This window comes from Triturus cristatus, chromosome 7 (genome assembly GCF_964204655.1).
Source record: "Triturus cristatus chromosome 7, aTriCri1.1, whole genome shotgun sequence".
Classification (NCBI taxonomy): Eukaryota; Metazoa; Chordata; class Amphibia; order Caudata; family Salamandridae; genus Triturus; species Triturus cristatus.
The window spans coordinates 553,875,855-553,895,094 of NC_140590.1; the positions used below are offsets into that span (position 1 = coordinate 553,875,855).

General features: G+C 54.8%; 1 protein-coding gene across 8 annotated transcripts in view; it reads right to left on the reverse strand.

The window, feature by feature from the left end:
• TMEM94 (transmembrane protein 94) overlaps window positions 1-19,240 on the reverse strand; it is an 805,258-nt gene that overhangs the window by 619,878 nt on the left and 166,140 nt on the right. The gene's annotated exons all lie outside the window — the stretch shown is intronic.

Below are 19,240 nucleotides of genomic sequence, written 5' to 3' on the forward strand. Positions count from 1 at the left end.
GATAATTCAATATGTATATAAACTGGAGGGTTGACAACAAAGAGATAAGCACCATTAATGTAAATGGGATACACTAAGCATTATGTGTTTTTAAAACAATATATTATATTGAGATGTGATTAGACTGAAGGCATGTTGGTGGGGAGGGGGGGGGGGGGGGGCCATGGGTTCAAAATGGAAATTCCACAGCACCTGAAGTTCAAAGATTCATGACCAATTGGACATTTTGTTTCTATTAACTGTACAGTGGGCCCAGTTCCAACAGTTTAATTTTGTCGACCCCATACTTGTATACAATGGAGGGAAATGTCTACACCTTGCAAACCACAAACTACAAACAGTTCCTCATTAACAAACCAAAAGATTTTAGTTGAAAAAACCTCACACTCTCATTCCAAGCTACTAGTTCCCCATTCTGTGATGTGTATGTGATCAGTTGTTCCAGCTCCCGATCTAGCTATCCAATTATATGCTGTCAAGTTGTCTACTCCAAAAACAACAAGGTGATGGATGGAATGCGTGAACTAATCTAAGCAGTGTGGCATCCCAGTTCATCATTTTCCGCCCACCATGCCACCTCAATTTGGACCCAGCCACATGCAAATCATTCTTGACCCTGCTTCTCATGGAAAAGTCCAGCCGCAACTGTAGGCCAGGTCCTCCCTTAACTAGAACCCAAGCAGCCCAGCACAATTTTCGCCCTTATATGATTTACTCAGCCAGGTATAGCTTGCTTCCAGTAGCAGTGGCGGCCGGCATGGCTCGTGGGTGATAGGGCAGGGACTGGTGTAGAGGTGGGGGTCACAGGGGTGCAGGGGTATCGCAGTTGGGGGGGTCGCTCACAACATAAAAAAATATATTAAAAAATAAACTTACCTTGCCGCCGGGTCCCGCGTCTCTGCTCCTGCTCTCTTCGTCGAACTCAAAGAACAAGAAGCACAGCCAAGACTCAATGACCAATCCCAACCCTGCAATGCAGCGTTGTGATTGGTCTGAACATCCTGGTTTCACGCTCAGCCAGTGAATGGGAGCCTGGGTATGTTTTCCACGCAGGCTGTAATGCAACCAGCGTGGAGAACAGGGAAAGTGCACATGACTGTTTTGGGTGACTCAAGAGGGCCGGCCAAACAGTCATGTGCACTTAGGAGTGGGCAAACCACTATTCCCCTGCTCTGAGAACAGAGCAGCCCACCCAGCAGCACAAGCATAAAAAAATAACTCAAAGTTATTATCATTTTATGATTCTACTTCGCACTGCTTAAAAGCAGTGGGGCGACGCTTTCCCGCCACAGTAGTGAAGCCGCCACTGTCCAGTGGCACAGTGAGCCCGGGACCCACATCCGGGCATACACTTAGGGCGTTAAATCCAAAAACAAAAAGGTGATGGATGGAATATTTGAATTAATCTCAGTTACTGGCAATCACTCAGACAGTGTCTCAATCAATTGTTTTTCACTCACCATGCTACCTCAGTTTGGACCCAGCCATATGCCAATCATTCTTGACCCTGATCCTCATGGGAACAATCTAACCCAAATAGCCAGGCCAGGTCCTCCCTAAACCAGAACACAAGCAACCCAGGACCTTTTTCACCATTATTAAGGCTCTTTTGCTAGGTAGAGGTTAATTCTGGTGGCACAGTGCCCACCTCTGGGTATACCTGCGCACTTAGGGCATCAAAAGGAAAAACAACAAGGTGATGGATGGAATGCCTGAAAAAATAAGCGAATTACTTATCTTTGATAATGCCTTATCAGGTAGAGGCTATAGGGCCGCAGATTCCTTAGATTTATCCCCAGGCATCACAGTGGATCCAGAACATTTTTGTGAGCGGTACCCCTGCGCCCCGTTAGGTGGCGTCGATCAGCCCTGCACGACGTTGTCCATGCCAGATATGATGTGCGCGGTGCCCATATAGGCACCACCACAGCGTGTTGATGTCAGTTCATTTTCGTGACTTTGACAGAAAAGAAGGCTAATAAGTAGAACCAGTTTGTCTGGTTAGTTGTTTAAATATGGAGGCTGAATGACTAAGTCTGAAGCTTACTGACCCTCTGGGAAGATGTTATTGCCACAACGAATGCTGTCATGATAGTAAAGAGCCTGAGAAGACCATTGTGCAAGGGCTCAAAGGGCGCACACATTAGGAACATCAGGACCACTTAGGTATAATGAAGGGAGAAGGAGGAAACATATGTTGCAAACCTTTCAGAACCTTTGTACAATAGGGGATTGGAAGAGGGAAGGTTGGTCAGGCAACCGCAGAAAAGCAGCTATAGCAGAAAGGTAGCCTTCAACAGTGCCCAGAGTACAGCCCTACTGGGCAAGGGAAAGAACCAACAGAAGAATCTGACAGAGGGGAGCAGAGAGAGCTTCAACCTGTTTCTCCGCACACCACGGCACACACGGGCCCCAACTGGAGCCACATACCATTTTAGTGGCGGGGCGCCAGGCTGCCAGAATAGCAGACTTCAGGCAGATGGTCGAAAGCGTTCAACTGGTGCCGCTCAATCTCCACGCCAGAAGGTGGAGCGTTGACAGATTCTGGTGAAAAACACTCCCCTGCTGCTGTGATAGAAGATCCGCGTGAAGAGTCAGCCGGCTCGGACGACCGATGGCCAAGCCCAACAGCTCAGGATACCAAACTCTCCGAGCCCAGTCTGGATTCAAAAGGATGAATTGGGGCCAAGTCATTCCTGATCTTCCTGAGAATTCTGGGCAGGAGTGGTATAAACACAAAGGCATACAGGAGCCCTGAGCTTCCACTTTGGCAAAAAAGCGTCTCAGAGTGTGAGCCACCTTGGAAAATCAAGCGTGCCGAACTGCTGATATTGCATGTTCTCGGCAGCAGCGAACAGATCTAACCAAGGCTTTCCCAACTGCTGAAGAGACCTTGCAACTCCATTCATGATCTGCTAGGCATCTTCGTCCGAGTTTGCCCGCCCTGGCGTTCAGAGAACCCACCAGGTGTTGAACCACCAGGGAAATGCCCTAACGTTCCAGTCAGGTACAGAGACGCAGGGCCTCTTGACAAAGGGTCCAAGAACCCAATCCGCCCTGTTTGTTGCAGTACCACGTGGTGTTGTCCGTGAACACCTGCACTAGCTTTCCCCTTATAGAGGATGGAAGTGCTTTTAATGCCAGCCGGATCGCCCAGAGCTCTAGAAGGTAGATGTGGAGTCCCGATTCCGCCAGAGACCAGAGGACTCTGATCTCTACCTCTCTTAAATGGCCGCTCCATCCCAGGAGTGATGCATCTGCCACCACTGTCAGATCCAGTTGGGGAAAGGAGAAGGGTCTACCACTGACCCAATTGCAGTTCGTTAACCACCACTGCAGATCATTTGCATTCCCTTCAAGATCTGAACCATGTGGGAGAGACCTCCCTGATGCTGCAGCCACTGGAACTTCAGGTCCCACTACAGAGCCCGCATATGTAAGCAGGCATGCGTCGCTAGCAGGAGGCCATGAGGCCCAGTAGCCTTGGAGTCTGCCTCACCGAAATCCAGGCTAGAGGCCAAAACATCGGTATCAAAGCCTGAATATCCTGGACTCGCCATTCAGGAGGATAGGACTGAAGCTGCACTGTGTTCAGAGCAGATCCAATGAGAGGGAGTATGTGAGATGGAGTCAGGTGGGACTTCGAGCAATCCACCGTATTCTGGAGGTGGGAGATAACGGCCTAGAGCGAGCCCACCTTCAACAGCCAGTCATCGAGATAATGGAAGACAGGCACCCCTGATCTCCACAGATAAGCTGCAATCACCGCCATCACCTTAGTGAACACCCGAGGGGTGCTGGTAAGGCCAAAGCGGAGCACAGCGAACTAAAAGTGCTTGTGGGCTACCGTGCATCACAGGTAAGCCTGTGGGCAGGCAGGACTGGAATGAGGAAATGTGTCCTGAAAGTCCAACACCACCATCCAGACTCCTGGGTCCGAGCGAGAGTGAGCATTTTGAATTTCTCCTTTTGAAACTCAGATGGTGCAGGTATAGTATAGGAGGAAGGCCTCTGTCCTAATTGGGCACCATAAAGTAGCAGGAATACCAACCATGACCTACTTCTAGCATCTGCACATTCTCGACTGTTCCCTTGGCCAATGGAGTAGTCACTTACTGGCAGATCAAAGAAAAATGGTCCTACGTCATCCGGCAGCAAGCAGGTGGCATGGGTGACGGGATAGTTTCGAAGGGGAGGCAGTAGCCCCTCCGATCTGCAAAACCATTGGTCCGATGTTACAGACATCAGTGGTGCAGATGATGGCAGGTCCTACTGCCATCTGGATGCCCATGATGATAAGCTGGCAATCTATAAGAGCTTTGCTGCCATTGCAGGGAGGAGGGGGATATTTACTAGCCCGGCCCATCAGGTCTGTGGGTACCACATCCTCAGCCACCCAGAGGTTGTAAAGCTTGCGCACCGCAGTGACCGGAGTTTACAGACACAGCTGGAAGCCCCTTCCTTGGCCACGAAGGGAGAGAAAGGCGGATTGGGTGTGAAGAGGGACCTTGGAAAGGCCCTTACCTGGCCGTACACCTGCTATCCTTAAAGGGCTCATGCGCTGAATCCACCTTGCCGCTGAAAAGATAGGAGCAAACAAAGGGCATGTCCATAAGCGATGCTTCGAAATCCCCAGAAAATCCGGATGTTCACAGACCGGCATGGTGCCATAAGGCCACTGTTAATGAAACTGCTCTGCCCAGTGAGTCAGTGGTATCCAGTCCACAAAGAATGGTGAGCTTGACTGCATCTCTCCAGTCAGCAACAGCTTGGAAAAAATGGCCCAGGCCGCCTCCGGGATCATAGGCAGCACCTGCGCCACTGTGTCCCATAGAGCATTAGAGTAGCGGCCCAAAAAGCAAGCGGTGTTTACCGACCACAGCCCCGGGCTGATGACAGAAAACATCTTCATCCCTAAGGTGACCAGCCTCTTGGATTCCCTATCCGGGGGTGCGGTAGGGAAAGAGCGATGGGAGGTAGAGGCTTGGTGCACCAAGCTCTCCGGTGTAGGGTGTTGCGTGAGGAAGTTGGGGTCCCCTTTAGTGGGGAGGTGGAGACGGTCAATTGTGCTGTTAACAGGAGCCCCTGTGGTGGGCTTGGACCAGGTCTCAAGAAGGAAGTCAGTAAGAGCTTCATTAAAGTGGAGAAGTGGTTGTGAGGGGGACCCTCCCGGCTGAAGCACCTCCATCAAGACATTAGTCTTGGTTGCCACAGAGGGCAGGCTAAGGTCAAGGAACTCGACCGTCCTCCCCACCACCACTGCGAAGGATGCTCCCTCCTCTGTAGCCACGGTAGGGGGAGAAAGCATGCCAGTTTCTGGAGAATTGTTCAGTCCATTGGCTGCTGCCAAATCCTCACACCTGTTCACGTTACGGTTAAAGGGCTGGTATTCTTCAGGGTCCAGAGATTCCCCCCCCCCCCCCTACAACTCTTCCCCGAGTCTAGCCCATAAGGACAAGTTACTTACCTTCGGTAACAATGTATCTGTAAGAAACATTAGTTAGTTAGACTCCTCACCTTAGAATATCCCCAGGCGTCAGGCTGGATACGGAAAGATTTGTGTAGCAATACCACTTGTGCTTTGCTAGGCGTCGTCTGCGGCTCCGCGTCCGTCGTTGGCGTCGTTGGCCGGAATGAGGTCGTAGGAGTACTTAGACGCCGCCCTCGCGCGCTGACGTCAGTTCTTGTACATAGCTTTCCGCGCCAGGAATGCAGAGCCATGCAAGAGACAGACACTGGTGCCAAAGAGTCTACCTGAACAGGATGGCCTTAACCCTAGATGTCGGTTCGCAGAACGGGGAGGATGGGTGGGTCGGTGAGGAATCTAACTAACTAATGTTTCTTACAGATACATCGTTACCGAAGGTAAGTAACTTGTTCATCTGAAAGAAACACGTTAGTTAGATTCCTCACCTTAGAATAGATACCCCAGCAATACCAACCCCGGTGGTGGGTCTGCGAACCAAGATCACACCAGAAAGTCCTGGAGAACAGAACGGCCAAAGAAGCCATCTCTCCAGACTTGGCTGTCCAGGCAATAGTGCTTGGCAAACGTGTGCAGTGAGGCCCACGTCGCCGCCTGACATATGTCCTGCAGGGAACTTCCCGTCCCAGGGCAGTAGTCACCGCTGTGGCCCGGGTGGAATGGGCTCTCAGCCCAATAGAAGGGTCCTTATTCGCCAAGGAGTAACAAACCTTTATACACAATACGACCCACCGTGAGATGGTCCGCTTGTGTACAGCCCTCCCCTTCTTAGCACCTACGTAGCCAACAAAAAGTTGGTCGTCCACCCGGAACTGTCTGGTGCGGTCCAAATAAAAGGACAGCGCACGTTTGGGGTCCAGACGGTGGAGCCTCTCTTCCTCTTTCGAAGGATGCGGAGGCGGAAAAAAGGTGGGCAATATGACAGATTGCCCGATGTGAAAGGGGGTCACCACTTTTGGAAGAAAAGAAGGACGAGTCCGGAGGACAACCTTGTCCGGATGAACAGAAAGAAAAGGAGGCTTAGATGACAGAGCCTGGAGCTCACTCACCCGTCTAGCAGAGGTGATAGCTACCAGGAAAGCAGTCTTAAGAGTCAGAAGACGAAGGGGACAATTGTGAAGAGGCTCAAAGGGAGCGCACATCAGAAAGGTCAAGTAAAGATTCAAATCCCAATGAGGCATTACGAAGGGGACAGGAGGGAACATGTGAGTAATGCCTTTAAGAAAACGCGAAACAGGGGATTTGAAAAGAGAAGGCTGATCAGGAAGCCGTAAGAAAGTAGAGATCGCAGAAAGATAACCTTTCAAGGTGCCCAAAGTAGAGTCCTGCTGGGCCAAAGAAAGAAGAAAGAGGAGAACCTCAGAAAGAGGGGAGGAAAGGGGATCCACAGCCTTTGCTGTGCACCATGCCACAAATTTATTCCACCTGCAGGCGTATACCGATTTTGTGGAGGGACGCCTGGCTGCCAGAATGACGTCACAGACTTCAGGAGGCAAGTCAAATGGCATCAACTGTCGCCGCTCAATCTCCACGCATGGGGGTGGAGACTGGACAGGTTCGGGTGGCGGACCGTCCCCTGCTGCTGCGACAGAAGGTCCTCCTGAAGAGGCAGTCGTACCAGAGGATCGATTGGCATACTGAGTAGCTCGGGATACCAGTACCTTCGTGCCCAATCCGGAGCCACTAAGATGACTTGGGCCCGGTCGCGCCTGATGATCTTCAGCACTCTGGGCAGAAGTGGTATAGGCGGAAAGGCGTACAACAGACCGCAACTCCACTCGCGACGAAAAGCGTCTCCGAGCGAGTGCCGCCTTGGAAATTCCAAAGCGCAGAACTGCTGATATTGCGCGTTCTCTTCGGTGGCGAATAGATCTAACCAAGGCTCTCCCCACTGCAGAAAGAGGGTCCACGACCCCACCCCGCCTTGTTTGTTGCAATACCACATGGCGGTGGTGTTATTGGAACACCTGCACGACACTTCCCCGGACAGAGGGAAGGAAGGCTTTCAGTGCAAGCTGGATCGCTCTCAGCTCCAACAAGTTGATATGGAGTTGAGACTCTGCCGGAGACCAGAGGCCTCTGATCTCCGACTCTCCCATATGGCCCCCCATCCCAGGAGGGACGCATCCGTCACTACTACATGCTCCGGTTGGGGTAGGGAGAGGCATCTGCCCTTGACCCAATCGCAGTCCGTGAGCCACCACTGCACCTGTTTCGCAGTGCCCTCCGAGATCAAGACATGGTCGGACAGGTTGCCTCGATGCTGGTCCCACTGAAACTTCAGGTCCCACTGCAGAGCCCGCATTCGCCACCTGGCGTAATGCACCAACAGGATGCAGGAGGCCATCAGCCCCAGAAGCCGCAGCACCAACCTGACCGAAACCCAGGATAGAGGCCGAAAGATGGGAATCAGAGCCTGAATATCCCGGACCCGCTGATCCGGAGGATAGGCCCGGAACTGCGCCAAATCTAGAACCGCTCCGATGAAGAGGAGCTTCTGGGAGGGTCTCAGGTGTGACTTTGGCACATTGATGGAAAACCCCAGCAAATGCAGGAGGTCGGCCGTAGTCTGGAGGTGGGAGACGACTGCCTGGGGCGAGCCCGCCTTCAACAGCCAGTCGTCGAGATGGGGGAAGACTGGAACCCCCGATCTGCGCAGATGAGCTGCGACCACCGCCATCACTTTCGTGAACACCCGAGGGGCACTGGTGAGGCCGAAGGGGAGCACGGTGAACTGAAAGTGCTCCTGACCCACCGTGAACCGCAGGTAATGCCAGTGGGCCGGCAGGACGGGGATGTGAAAATAGGCGTCCTGCAAGTCCAACGCTACCATCCAGTCTCCAGGGTCGAGGGCAGCCAGAACCTGAGCTAAAGTGAGCATCTTGAACCGTTCCTTCCGGAGGAAGGCGTTGACGCTCCTGAGGTCCAAGATAGGGCGTAGGCCCCCTTTGCCCTTCTTGGGAACCAGAAAGTAGTGGGAATAGCAACCACGACCTACTTCTGGACCAGGAACGCGCTCGACGGCCTCTTTGGCCAAGAGGGCCGTAACTTCCTCCCGCAGAAGATTCAAGTGATCCCCCGACATACGGTGGCACTGCGGTGGCATGGCTGGAGTGGTCGTCTTGAAGGGGAGGGAGTAGCCCCTTCGGACGATTTACAGCACCCACCTGTCCGATGTGATGGATCGCCAGTGGAGCAGGTGATGGCGAACTCTGCAGCCCACTGGCGTGGAATGGGCCTGAAAGCTCGGACTAGGAGGGCTTTGAGGCGGATGCTGCCAGGGTGGATGTGGACTGACCGGCACGTTGTCCTCCAGTACCTCCTCGGCGGAATCCACGTCCGCGACCGCGTGCAGGTTGGTTCTGCGGCCGATGGCTAGGCGGACGTGAGGAGGCGCCCCTTCATTGGCCACGAAAGGGACGAAAGGCGGCAGTTTGCGGCCGCGGGGCCGAGAGACCCAAGGACTTAGCTGTAGCCCGGGAGTCCTTGAAACGAGCCAGCACACTATCCGCCTTCTCACCAAAAAGGCGAGTGCCATCAAAGGGCATATCCATGAGGGTACTCTGGATATCCCCCGAGAAAGACGTGGACCGCAGCAAGGCATGGCGCCGGAGCACCACCGTGGTGGAAATCGCCCTACCCAGCGACTCCGTGGTGTCTAGTCCACACCGTATGAGTGGTGTCTGGGCCTCCTCCGGGCACAGGGGCAGCACGTCCTCCACCGCATCCCACAGAGAGTGGGAGAAACGGTCCAAGAGGTAAGCGATGTTCAAAGACCGCAGGCCCAAACTCAGGGAAGAGAACAGCTTCTTTCCGAACTGCTCCAACCTCTTGGATTCCCGATCCGGAGGAGCAGACGGGAAGGAGGATTGGGAAGTTGAGGCCTGGATAACCAGACTCTCGGGGGTGGGGTGTTGGGACAGGAAACTGGGGTTGCCCGGAGCAGGGCAGTGGCGCCGGGCCACGTTCCGATCCACAGGAGGAACTGTGGAGGGCTTGGACCAAGTGCCCTGCAGAACGTCTATGAGGGCCTCATTGAACTGCAGCAGAGGCTCTGTGGAGCTTGCTGATGGTTGAAGCACCTCTGTGAGGATGTTAGTCCTCACGGCCACAGCAGGCAACTCGAGCCCCAGGGCTTCGGCTGCCTTGTGCAGCACCACTGAGAAAGCTGCACCTTCCTCCGAGGCCACAGTCGGAGGAGAGATGAAACCAGCGTCTGGGGAGGTGTCCAGACCACTGGCATCCCCCAGTTCGCCTGCCCAGTCCTGTAAAAGTTGGGCCTGTCTGGCCATAGGGTCCTCAGACCCCTCCCAGTCGCCCCCGTCATCCGATTCCTGATAAACAGGAGGAATGATCGGAGCTGGGCGGTATATAAAATGCTCATCCATCGGCGTCGGGTGCGGCGTCAAGCGGCGCCGCACCGGCACCGGGCCCGGACCGGGGCTAAACCGGGGAACGGCGGCATCCGGGGACGGCGCCAGAGGCAGAACCGGTGTCGGCGCCGGCAGAGGAGGCGTCGTGAGGTCGACCGGCGCCGGCAGAGATCCAGGCCTGGATCCCTCGGGGACCTGCAGCGTCGGGACCGAAGTCGTCGACGGCGCCAGGGCCGGAGCCGCCGGCACGCGAGGTCGCCCAGTCGAGCCCACGGGGCCCGAAGGCGTGCCGGCAGGCGTCGACGGCGGAGCCAGGCCCCTCATGTACGAGAGGAAAGCACTGACCTCCGCCGGAGTCGCGTCAGTCCCAGGGACCGGCGGGTATGGAGACGGACGCGGCACCTGTGGCTCCGACGGAGCCGCGGGGGGTGGGACCACACTGACCCTCGGCCGAGACGCGCGACCGGCGAGGGGAGTCCGAAGAGCGGTGTCGCCTCTTGGACTTCTTTGATCGCTTCGACTTATCCGAAGACTTCGAGCCCGACGAGCGATGATGGTGGCTGCGGCTCCACGACTGGTCTTGGACCTCCTCCTGGACCGGGACCGTGAACGGCGCGGAGCCGAGTGCCGAAGCTCGAGAAGCTTACGGGACCGCTCCCGCCTAGCTTTCGAGGTCAAGGCCTGACAATCGAGGAACGACTCCGCGTCATGGTCGGCCCCCAGGCAGTAAAGGCACCGGCGATGGTGGTCCGTCACCGACATCAGTCGATGACAGGAGTCACAGGCTTTAAACCCAGGCATCCTACCGGCACCAGAGTCGAGTCGACAGAAGACCAAAAAGAGCCAAAAAAGTTTAGTCAAAAAGTGACTATGGGGTAAGCTCTTGCCGTATCGGCGCTGTCTGGCGCGGAAAAAAGAAGAAGAACTGAAGTCAGCGCGTGAGGGCGGCGTCTAAGTACTCAGACGACGTCATTCCGGCACACGACGCGCAAAGGGTATTGCTGCAAAAATCTTTCCGGATCCAGCCTGACGCCTGGGGATATTCTAAGGTGAGGAATCTAACTAACGTGTTTCTTTCAGATGAAAAGGGCAGGCATGGCTCTAGTCAACACTGGAGTCTGGACCCTTGACCTAGCGAGGTAGGTCGCTCCCGCCCCCCGCAGCAGCTCCACCTGCACTCCCTGAGTGCCCTTGTGCTCCTTCTGTGCCCCGCTGCCCAATTTGCCTTTTGTTCCCCGTTCTCTTGTGTGCCCTTGTTCCCTCTGTGCCCCACTGCCCTTTTTAGGTCGAGGACTACCGGTCTGCCGAAAGGCAGAACCGGAAGTCGGAGATTTAATGACTTGGAGAAGAGGGGCTTGAACCCGCCCCTCTTCTCCCCTGTTCTCCATTGGCTGGCCTCGTAAATGCTGGCCAGCCACTGGAGAAGAGGTCAGTCATTCCAAACAGGCCCCGTCCTTTTCGGATCGGGGGGCGTGTTTTTTGCGAGAAGTCTCAGGGAGGAGACAACAGCAAAACACGCCCCCGAATCCGAAAAGGACGCATTTCTGCTCTGCCTCGGACTCACCAGCCACCACTCAAGTGAGCTCGTCCTGTCTTAGAAACGAGCCTCCGTCCCACACGTCATCGGTGCGGCCGCCTGGGAGCAGGGAAGATAGCTGTGAGTTTAATGAGACCAATTTAGATAAGGTCTTTTCACTCCTCAGAATGCTCGGCCTCAGGCGTCTCTCTGGCAGCCTCGCGTGTCAGGAAGAGTCACTCAGCTGCAGCCGGGGAAGTTTGAGTGAACTATTTACATCCCGACTGCTTTGAAGAGACCGACCTGCAAACGAGACCTTTTCGTCTCAAAGATAGAATATCGCACCCCCTTCCTGCAGACATCGCCCGACCCCCAGCCCATGTCACCTGAGCGCCCGCAGGCACCGCAGCTGACAGGACGTGCAACCTATCTACTGGCCTCAGGAGGATGAAAGGCTTAGTGTATGCAGACTGGGCCTCGAACCTCCATCGAAGGACACTAGTGGCTCCCTGAATCCTCTCCCCCTTCGGGTCAGAGCCACCACAGCCTCGCCCCCCACCACTACCCCCAAGCGACCGTCCGCTCCCCAGCCACCCACGCAAACCCCCTCCTACCTCCGCCCCCCCCCCCCCCATCATCATCCCTCCTCAGACAAGCCCTCCCGTGCGCCACCCTAGGCCCCGTGGCCTCGTAGCCACTGGCGACGAGCTGTACACAGTTAATGTGCATCGGATGGATGCAAGGCCGGGGAAGAAATACTGGTCCTGCACCCGCCATCCCCATCCGAGGAACCAGCGGGTCCCCGAATCCACTCCGCATGCAAAGCAAAGCTAGCCCGGCCTTCAACCCGAGGGCGGAGCACCGACAACCCTGCCCCCATTGTCCCACCGGCCTATCGCCCAATTGTGCCAGCCACTAGGCGACGACTCCCCTTCCCCCCCCCCCCCCCCCCACTCGATGGCACTGCATCCTCGCTCCCTCTTGCACCCCATCGCGCTGTGCCACGGGTATCCCGGTGTCAAAGACGCAGCAAAACACCAGCTTGGGCAACAAAAAACGTTATTCCTTGCACCAGTTGAATTACGGCGGCACCCTACTTGCAACCACTATATTCAAGCCAAAAGCGCTTCATCTGCGCCCCCCCATCAAGGCGCCACCGTGCTCGTGCTCTGCACAGCATGACGGGAGGCCGACCTTCCTGTAGCTCCGCCGGATATCGAACAACTTGCCCAGGACCACCGGATACCAGTCCACACCAAAAAATCCGCACCTTGTCCAACTGGCCCAAAGTTGACAGTTTTTGCCCACACCGCCCGTCGCTTCCCCCTGGGATCCCGATCTTGCCTACTATTGCCTGCTTAATAGCATTCCGATCCTCGTTTCGCAACCTCCACAGTGAGCCTCCAGCCCTCCGAGAAACAGTCTCCCTTCCCACTCGTCACCCCTGCAACCAACCTTCCTGCACCCCTTCGCGTGCCATGTGACTTTCACACATTACCCACTTATGGAAATTTGTGCCGACATTCCGGCCATCCTACATTAAATCTTCTGTACTGCTTCTCATCCTTCACAGCTAGTGACATGTTAGTAGGCCGATCCCATCCCGGTAAAAACATCCATCCTCTCTGAATTGTGCTTAAATTGCCGCTAAGCCCTTTCCCAGTATTTGCTCATACATGACTTGCTTGAGAACGCCCATCCCAAACACTTCAAAGCGACCCGATCGTGCGCCCCCTCCCCATCACGCCTCATTTCGGACATTCTCAGGCAGTACTCTGACTTTCAATTCCCCAAACTCATAATGCCTCCCCTCTTCCTTTCACCCAACTATCCCATACCGCCTAATCCCCAGAACAACACCCTTGTCCCTCTCGCGTCGCCTTGCTTTCATTTTCGAATTCTGCCCGCTCCTCCGGCGATCTTCTCCGCGCCCGACTTTCATTCCGGCTTTTAATTTTTTGTAGTTATTAAGAGGTCAAAGCAATGACAATGCCAGTCATTGCGTGCATTTTTAACACCGCACCAACCCTAGATCGGCAATTAAGCAGCTCCCGCTGACCTCTGCAAACCTTCCTTTGTCACCAACCTTCACAAATGTGCTTCGAGGAGGAAATACACCCTTGGGTGGGGACCTCGCTAGATGAGCCACTGTGCGCTCTCCGGCCAATAATTGGTGAAAGGTGAGTTAGACGAATACATTAATACCCAGAAATATCCTGTAACAAATTCCCTTAACACTTTATTAATGCCCCATAACGTTCTTGTCGTTTATTAACCATTTCAGTTGTAATATTAATACCCCGCCAGCTGCCCCACACATCTCTCCCACCCTCTCCCCTGGGCAACGGCACCTCATCCCTCCCAAGGCCCACTGTTCCCTGAACCCCCCCCGCCCCTCCCTCACCTCACACTCTGTAGCAGCAGCACCTCTCTTCTTCTCCTTACAAATTTCCCAGGAGAAAGAGGGCCTTGTGCCCGGTGCCCACCTTTAAATACCCCTGCCTCCCTCACACATTCCTACCCTAGATTTACGGCTGATCTGGGCCAGCCCTACTACCAGCCCTATCTTATGGTGTTCCTGCTTCCTTCTCTCCCCTCCCTTATCTCTACCCAATCCGGTCCTTGGTGTTCGGGCTCTGCTCCCGGGGGTGGCCTCCACTGAGGCCCCCGGTCCCGCCACTATCCCCCTCCCTCTGGGGAGTGGGGGGCCGAACCAAGGGGCATTGAAGAGACCGACCTGCAAACGAGACCTTTTCGTCTCAAAGATAGAATATCGCACCCCCTTCCTGCAGTCATCTTCACTAGGTGACGTTGGTGTTTTACTGTGGCTCTCTGGCCCAATCAAAAGACGCCGATCTATTCCGAGAATACATTTTGTAAGAACTGAAACACTTTCCGTGCCCATGCCATACAGGACCGCCCCACCGTCAGTCTGTCCGTTTGTCTGTCTGTCTATCTATCTATGTACTAAATGCACACACCGCTTAGAACTCTGTGTCTTTGATTCCCAACTTCTCTCTGTTTACCTTCCTTTAACTGTCTGTCGGTCTCGTTTTTCTCCTCCTTCTCTCTCTGCCTCTCTTTCCTTATGTAGCCCCCTCTCGATTTCTTCGACTCTGTCTTTTTCTATCTCTCTATCACTTTCTCTATGTAAGGCTGTCTCTCTCTCTCCTTGCTCACTTTTTCTCCCCCGTCGTCTCTTTTTTTTTTAACATTGCTTAATACTGTTTAGTTACTTTTGTAAAAGGGAAACTGTCATCTAACCCTTACCTTAAATATTCCGTACCCCAAAAACATCCAATGGGTTGCTCACATCTTCCTCGAAGTATCCGCATCTAAAGAATGGATACCAGTCCTTAATTTACCTAACTGCTATCTGTGTGTAGCATTACATTGAGTGCGTCTAAACATAAAAAAACAAGTTAGCATGTAAAATACCAACATGACGTGTTCCTTTCTGTATCAATCCCATTCTTAAGGAAACGTTGAATGAAGTGAAATGGGAAGCGCCCGTGGGCGCCACATATATTCCAAACATAAGTTAGGAAATCTGTTATATAAGTTTGCACTGGTGGAAACAAACGCGGTCAGTCGGAGTTCCCTTCTGATCTGCCCACCCCTTCTTTCCCCAGAGCCGGAAAACAAGCATTTACAATGCAACGGTCTCGGCATTGTTAAAGTTAGAGCTATTGGCATTGCTCATGACAATGCCGTTTCTTTAAATGTTTTAAAATCAAAAACATAAACAAAAATAATGTCATGAGCAATGCCAATAGCTCTAATTTTACCAATGCCGAGACCATTGCATTGTAAATGCTTGTTGCCTTTTGTTCCCCGTTCTCGTGTGCCCTTGTTCCCTCTGTGCCCCGCTGCCCATTTTGCCTTTTGTTCCCCATTCTCTTGTGTGCCCTTGTTCCCTCTGTGCCCCGCTGCCCATTTTGCCTTTTGTTCCCCATTCTCGTGTGCCCTTGTTCCTTCTGTGCCCCGCTGCCCATTTTTGCCTTCTGTGCCCCCGGTTGTGCCTGCTCGCCCCCCTCACCGCTCCCGTACCCGCCGCTGTATCCCCTGCGGCCCGCCCCCCTCCGTGCCCATTCGCTGCCCCCTGCCACCCACCTCACAGCTGCTCCTCCCTCCCACCCCCCTTAAAATGGCGGCTGCGGAGCGGCCGCACAGCTGATGCGCGCAGCGAGCGCGCCTATGGCAAGCCCGTCTGCGCCCGTCCACGCCTGGACCGCGCCCATCACCAGAACCCCTGGCCCCCGCACCAGCCATTAAGACCGCCTCCAATACGACGCCAGCACCCTCATCACTCTCAACCCAGGACGGACCCTCAACTGCTGCAGGGTCACCCCGAAGCGCACCCACGGTCCCTTCGCCTGCCGGAACTGCAGCTTCTCTTGCATCGAAGACACAGAGACACCCGCCACGACAGAACACAGCCAGCTCCGATGCATCCTGATCAACACTCCCTCCGCACGCAAACACGCCATCGAGCTCTTGGGCCGACTCGACACCGCATCAACAGATGTCGCCTTCCTGACCGAGACCTGGATGAACGAAGCCACCTGCCCAGATATTGCCATAGCCATCCCCGGCGGATACAAGATCACCCGCAGAGACCGCACCAACGGAGTCGGAGGAGGAATCGCCATTGTCCACAAGAAGACCATCAGGGTCTCAACAAACACCGACGACACTCTCAGCACCGCCGAACACATGCACTTCCAGATCCACACGGACCCCAAGACCACCCTAAGAGGAACCCTCGCCTACAGACCGCCCGGACCCCAACCACAATTCTGCGACGCCATCGCCGACTTAATCAGCTCGCACGCAGTGACCTCCACCGACTACATCCCCCTCGGAGACCTGAACTTCCATATGGATAACAACAATGACAGCAACTCCTCCTTCCGGATAGACAACCTCGCCCACCTCGGACTGGAACAGTTTGTCACGACGCCGACCTACATTGCCGGACACACGCTCGAAGCCATCTTCTCCTCAAGCCCCCATGTCTCCTTCAGCCACGTCTCCGAACCCACCTGGACTGACCACCACTGCACCTTCCGGAAACCCGACGCACATCACCGTACCCTACAGATCCCTTGTCGCTGCTGGGGCAGACCTCCTAAGTACAACTACAGACAAACCTTGCACTCAACCCACCGACCAACCCCTCCAACCCAGACGATGGTGCACACACCCTTAGACGATGGATGGACGACTGCGCCAACACCTTAGCCCCGCTGAAAAAACAAACCCTCCGATACACCAGCAAAAGTTACAGCTGCTAGGCAACCATTAGTGACATCACCAATTAGAAAATACATCAGATCACAACAGAGAGCCAACTGGTTCACCCTGGAACTCCTAGCGACAAAGCGCACCTGCCGGAAGTTGGAGAACATATGGCACAGCGAGAAGTCGCCGGGCAGCCGCGCAACCCACAAAGACGCCATCCGCAACCACCACCACCTCATCAGGACTGCCAACAGGACCTCCTTCAAAGACCGCCTCGACAACAACGCACACAACAGCAAGGAACTCTTCAACTTCGTGAAGGAACTCTCCAACCCCAGCTCCAACGACATCCCGCCGTCACAAGCCCTGTGCGACTCCCTCGCCACCTTCTTCTACCGCAAGTTCGCCGACATCCACAACAGCTTCAACCCCCAGACGACCCTAACAGGCCCCAACACGCCGGACCCACCACACCCCACCGACCAAGACCCCCTGACAACCTGGGCCACCGTGAGCATCGAAGGCACAATCAAGACCATGGGCACAATCCACTCCGGCTCGCCGTCTGACCCTTTCCCACACCACATCTTCAACAAAGCAGGCAGCTCCATCGCACCCCACCTGCGCAACATCATCAACCTCTCCTTCGAAACCGCGACCTTCCCTGAGAGCTGGAAACACGCCGAGATCAACGCCCTACTGAAGAAACCCAAGGCGGACCCGAGCAAACTCAAAAACGTCCAGCCCATCTCCCTGCTTCTGTTCCCAGCTAAGGTCATCGAGAAGATAGTCAACATCCAGCTCACACGCTACCTCGAAGACAACTGCTTCCTGGACCCCTCCCAGTCAGGATTCCGCAGCAACCACAGCACTGAGACCGCCCTCATTGCCGCCACAGATGACATCAGGATCCTACTGGACAACGGTGAGATGGCGGCCCTCATCCTTCTGGACCTCTCCGCCGCCTTCGACACCGTCGGCCACCACACACTACGCACACGACTCCACGACGCGGGGATCCGAGACAAAGCCCTGGACTGGACCTCCTCCTTCCTCTCCGGCAGAACCCAGAGAGTCCGCCTCCCCCCTGTTCCGATCCGAAGCCTCCGAGATCATCTGCGGCGTCCCGCAGGGATCCTCCCTCAGCCCGACGCTGTTCACCGTCTACATGGCGCCTCTCGCACGCATCGCCCGACATTACGACCTCAACATAATCTCCTACACCGACGACACGCAACTGATCCTCTCCCTCACCAACGACCCCCTCACCACCAAATCCAACCTCCACCAGGGAATGAAGGCCGTCGCCAAATGGATGGAGGATAGCCGCTTTAAGCTGAACACAGACAAGACGGAGATCCTCATCCTCTGGCCCAACCCCTCAGCATGCGACGACTCCTGGTGGCCCGCGTTGCTGGGGACAACCCCGCACCTACCAACCACGCACGCAACCTGGGAGTCATCCTCGACTCGAAACTCACCATGACCAAACAAGTCAACGCTGTCTCCTCCACCTGCTTCAACACCCTCCGTATGCTACGCAAGATCTACAGATGGATCCCGACAGACATAAGGAAAACAGTCACCCAGGCCCTAGTCAGCAGCAGACTCGACTACAGAAATGACCTCTAAGCCGGAGCCCCGACCAAGCTCATCAACAGACTGCAAAGAATCCAGAATGCCTCTGCACGCCTGATCCTCGACGTATCGCGCCGCGACCACATCACCCCCCACCTGAGGAACCTGCACTGGCTCCCTGTCGACAAAAGAATCTCCTTCAAGCTCCTGATCCACGCACACAAGGCAATCCACAAGACCGGCCCAGCCTATCTCAACAGTCGACTCTCCTTCTACATACCCAACAGGAAACTCCGCTGCGCAGACCTCTCCCTGGCTACCATACCACGCATCCGTAGAACCACAGCCGGAGGCAGATCCTTCTCCCATCGCGCCGCCAAGACCTGGAACACCCTCCCCCTCATCCTACGACAAACCGAAGACCTTCTAACCTTCAGGAGACAACTCAAGACCTGGCTGTTTGACCAGTAGCAACAGCAACCGCCCCTCTCCCCACCCTCAGCACCTTGAAACCCTTGTGGGTATGTAGCGCGCTTTACAAATTATTTGATTGATTGATTGATTGTTCCAGGTGATGCCCATCTGGCTCCATGTCGGAGTCGGGGATCAAAATGGGGATGGCACCGGGAGGGTCAGCATTGGGACCGGTGTCTGAGAAGGTTGAGATGGCACGAAAGACGCCAGTCCGGATCCATCTGTGGAAGAAAGGGGCCCCACTGGTGCCTGAGCCAAAGGTGTGGATCCAACAGGGGCCCCTCTTGAACCCACGGGACCCAAAGATGCACCGGGAAGCGCAGGCCACTCAAATACGAGGCCCATGGCCTCATAAAATTCTTGAAGCTGAGAGGGGGATCGCTCAGACTCCCAGAGACTCAGAGAAGCGACAATTACCCATGTGCGGGCTCAACTGCTGTGCGATGCCTCGAATTCAGATGCTCCCTCATCTCATTGGCCGACGGATGAGGTGAAGTCTGCGACTCCTTGTTGTTCTTCTTCCGATGGGACTTATCCAAGTTGCCCGATGACCTTGAGTGCAACAAATAT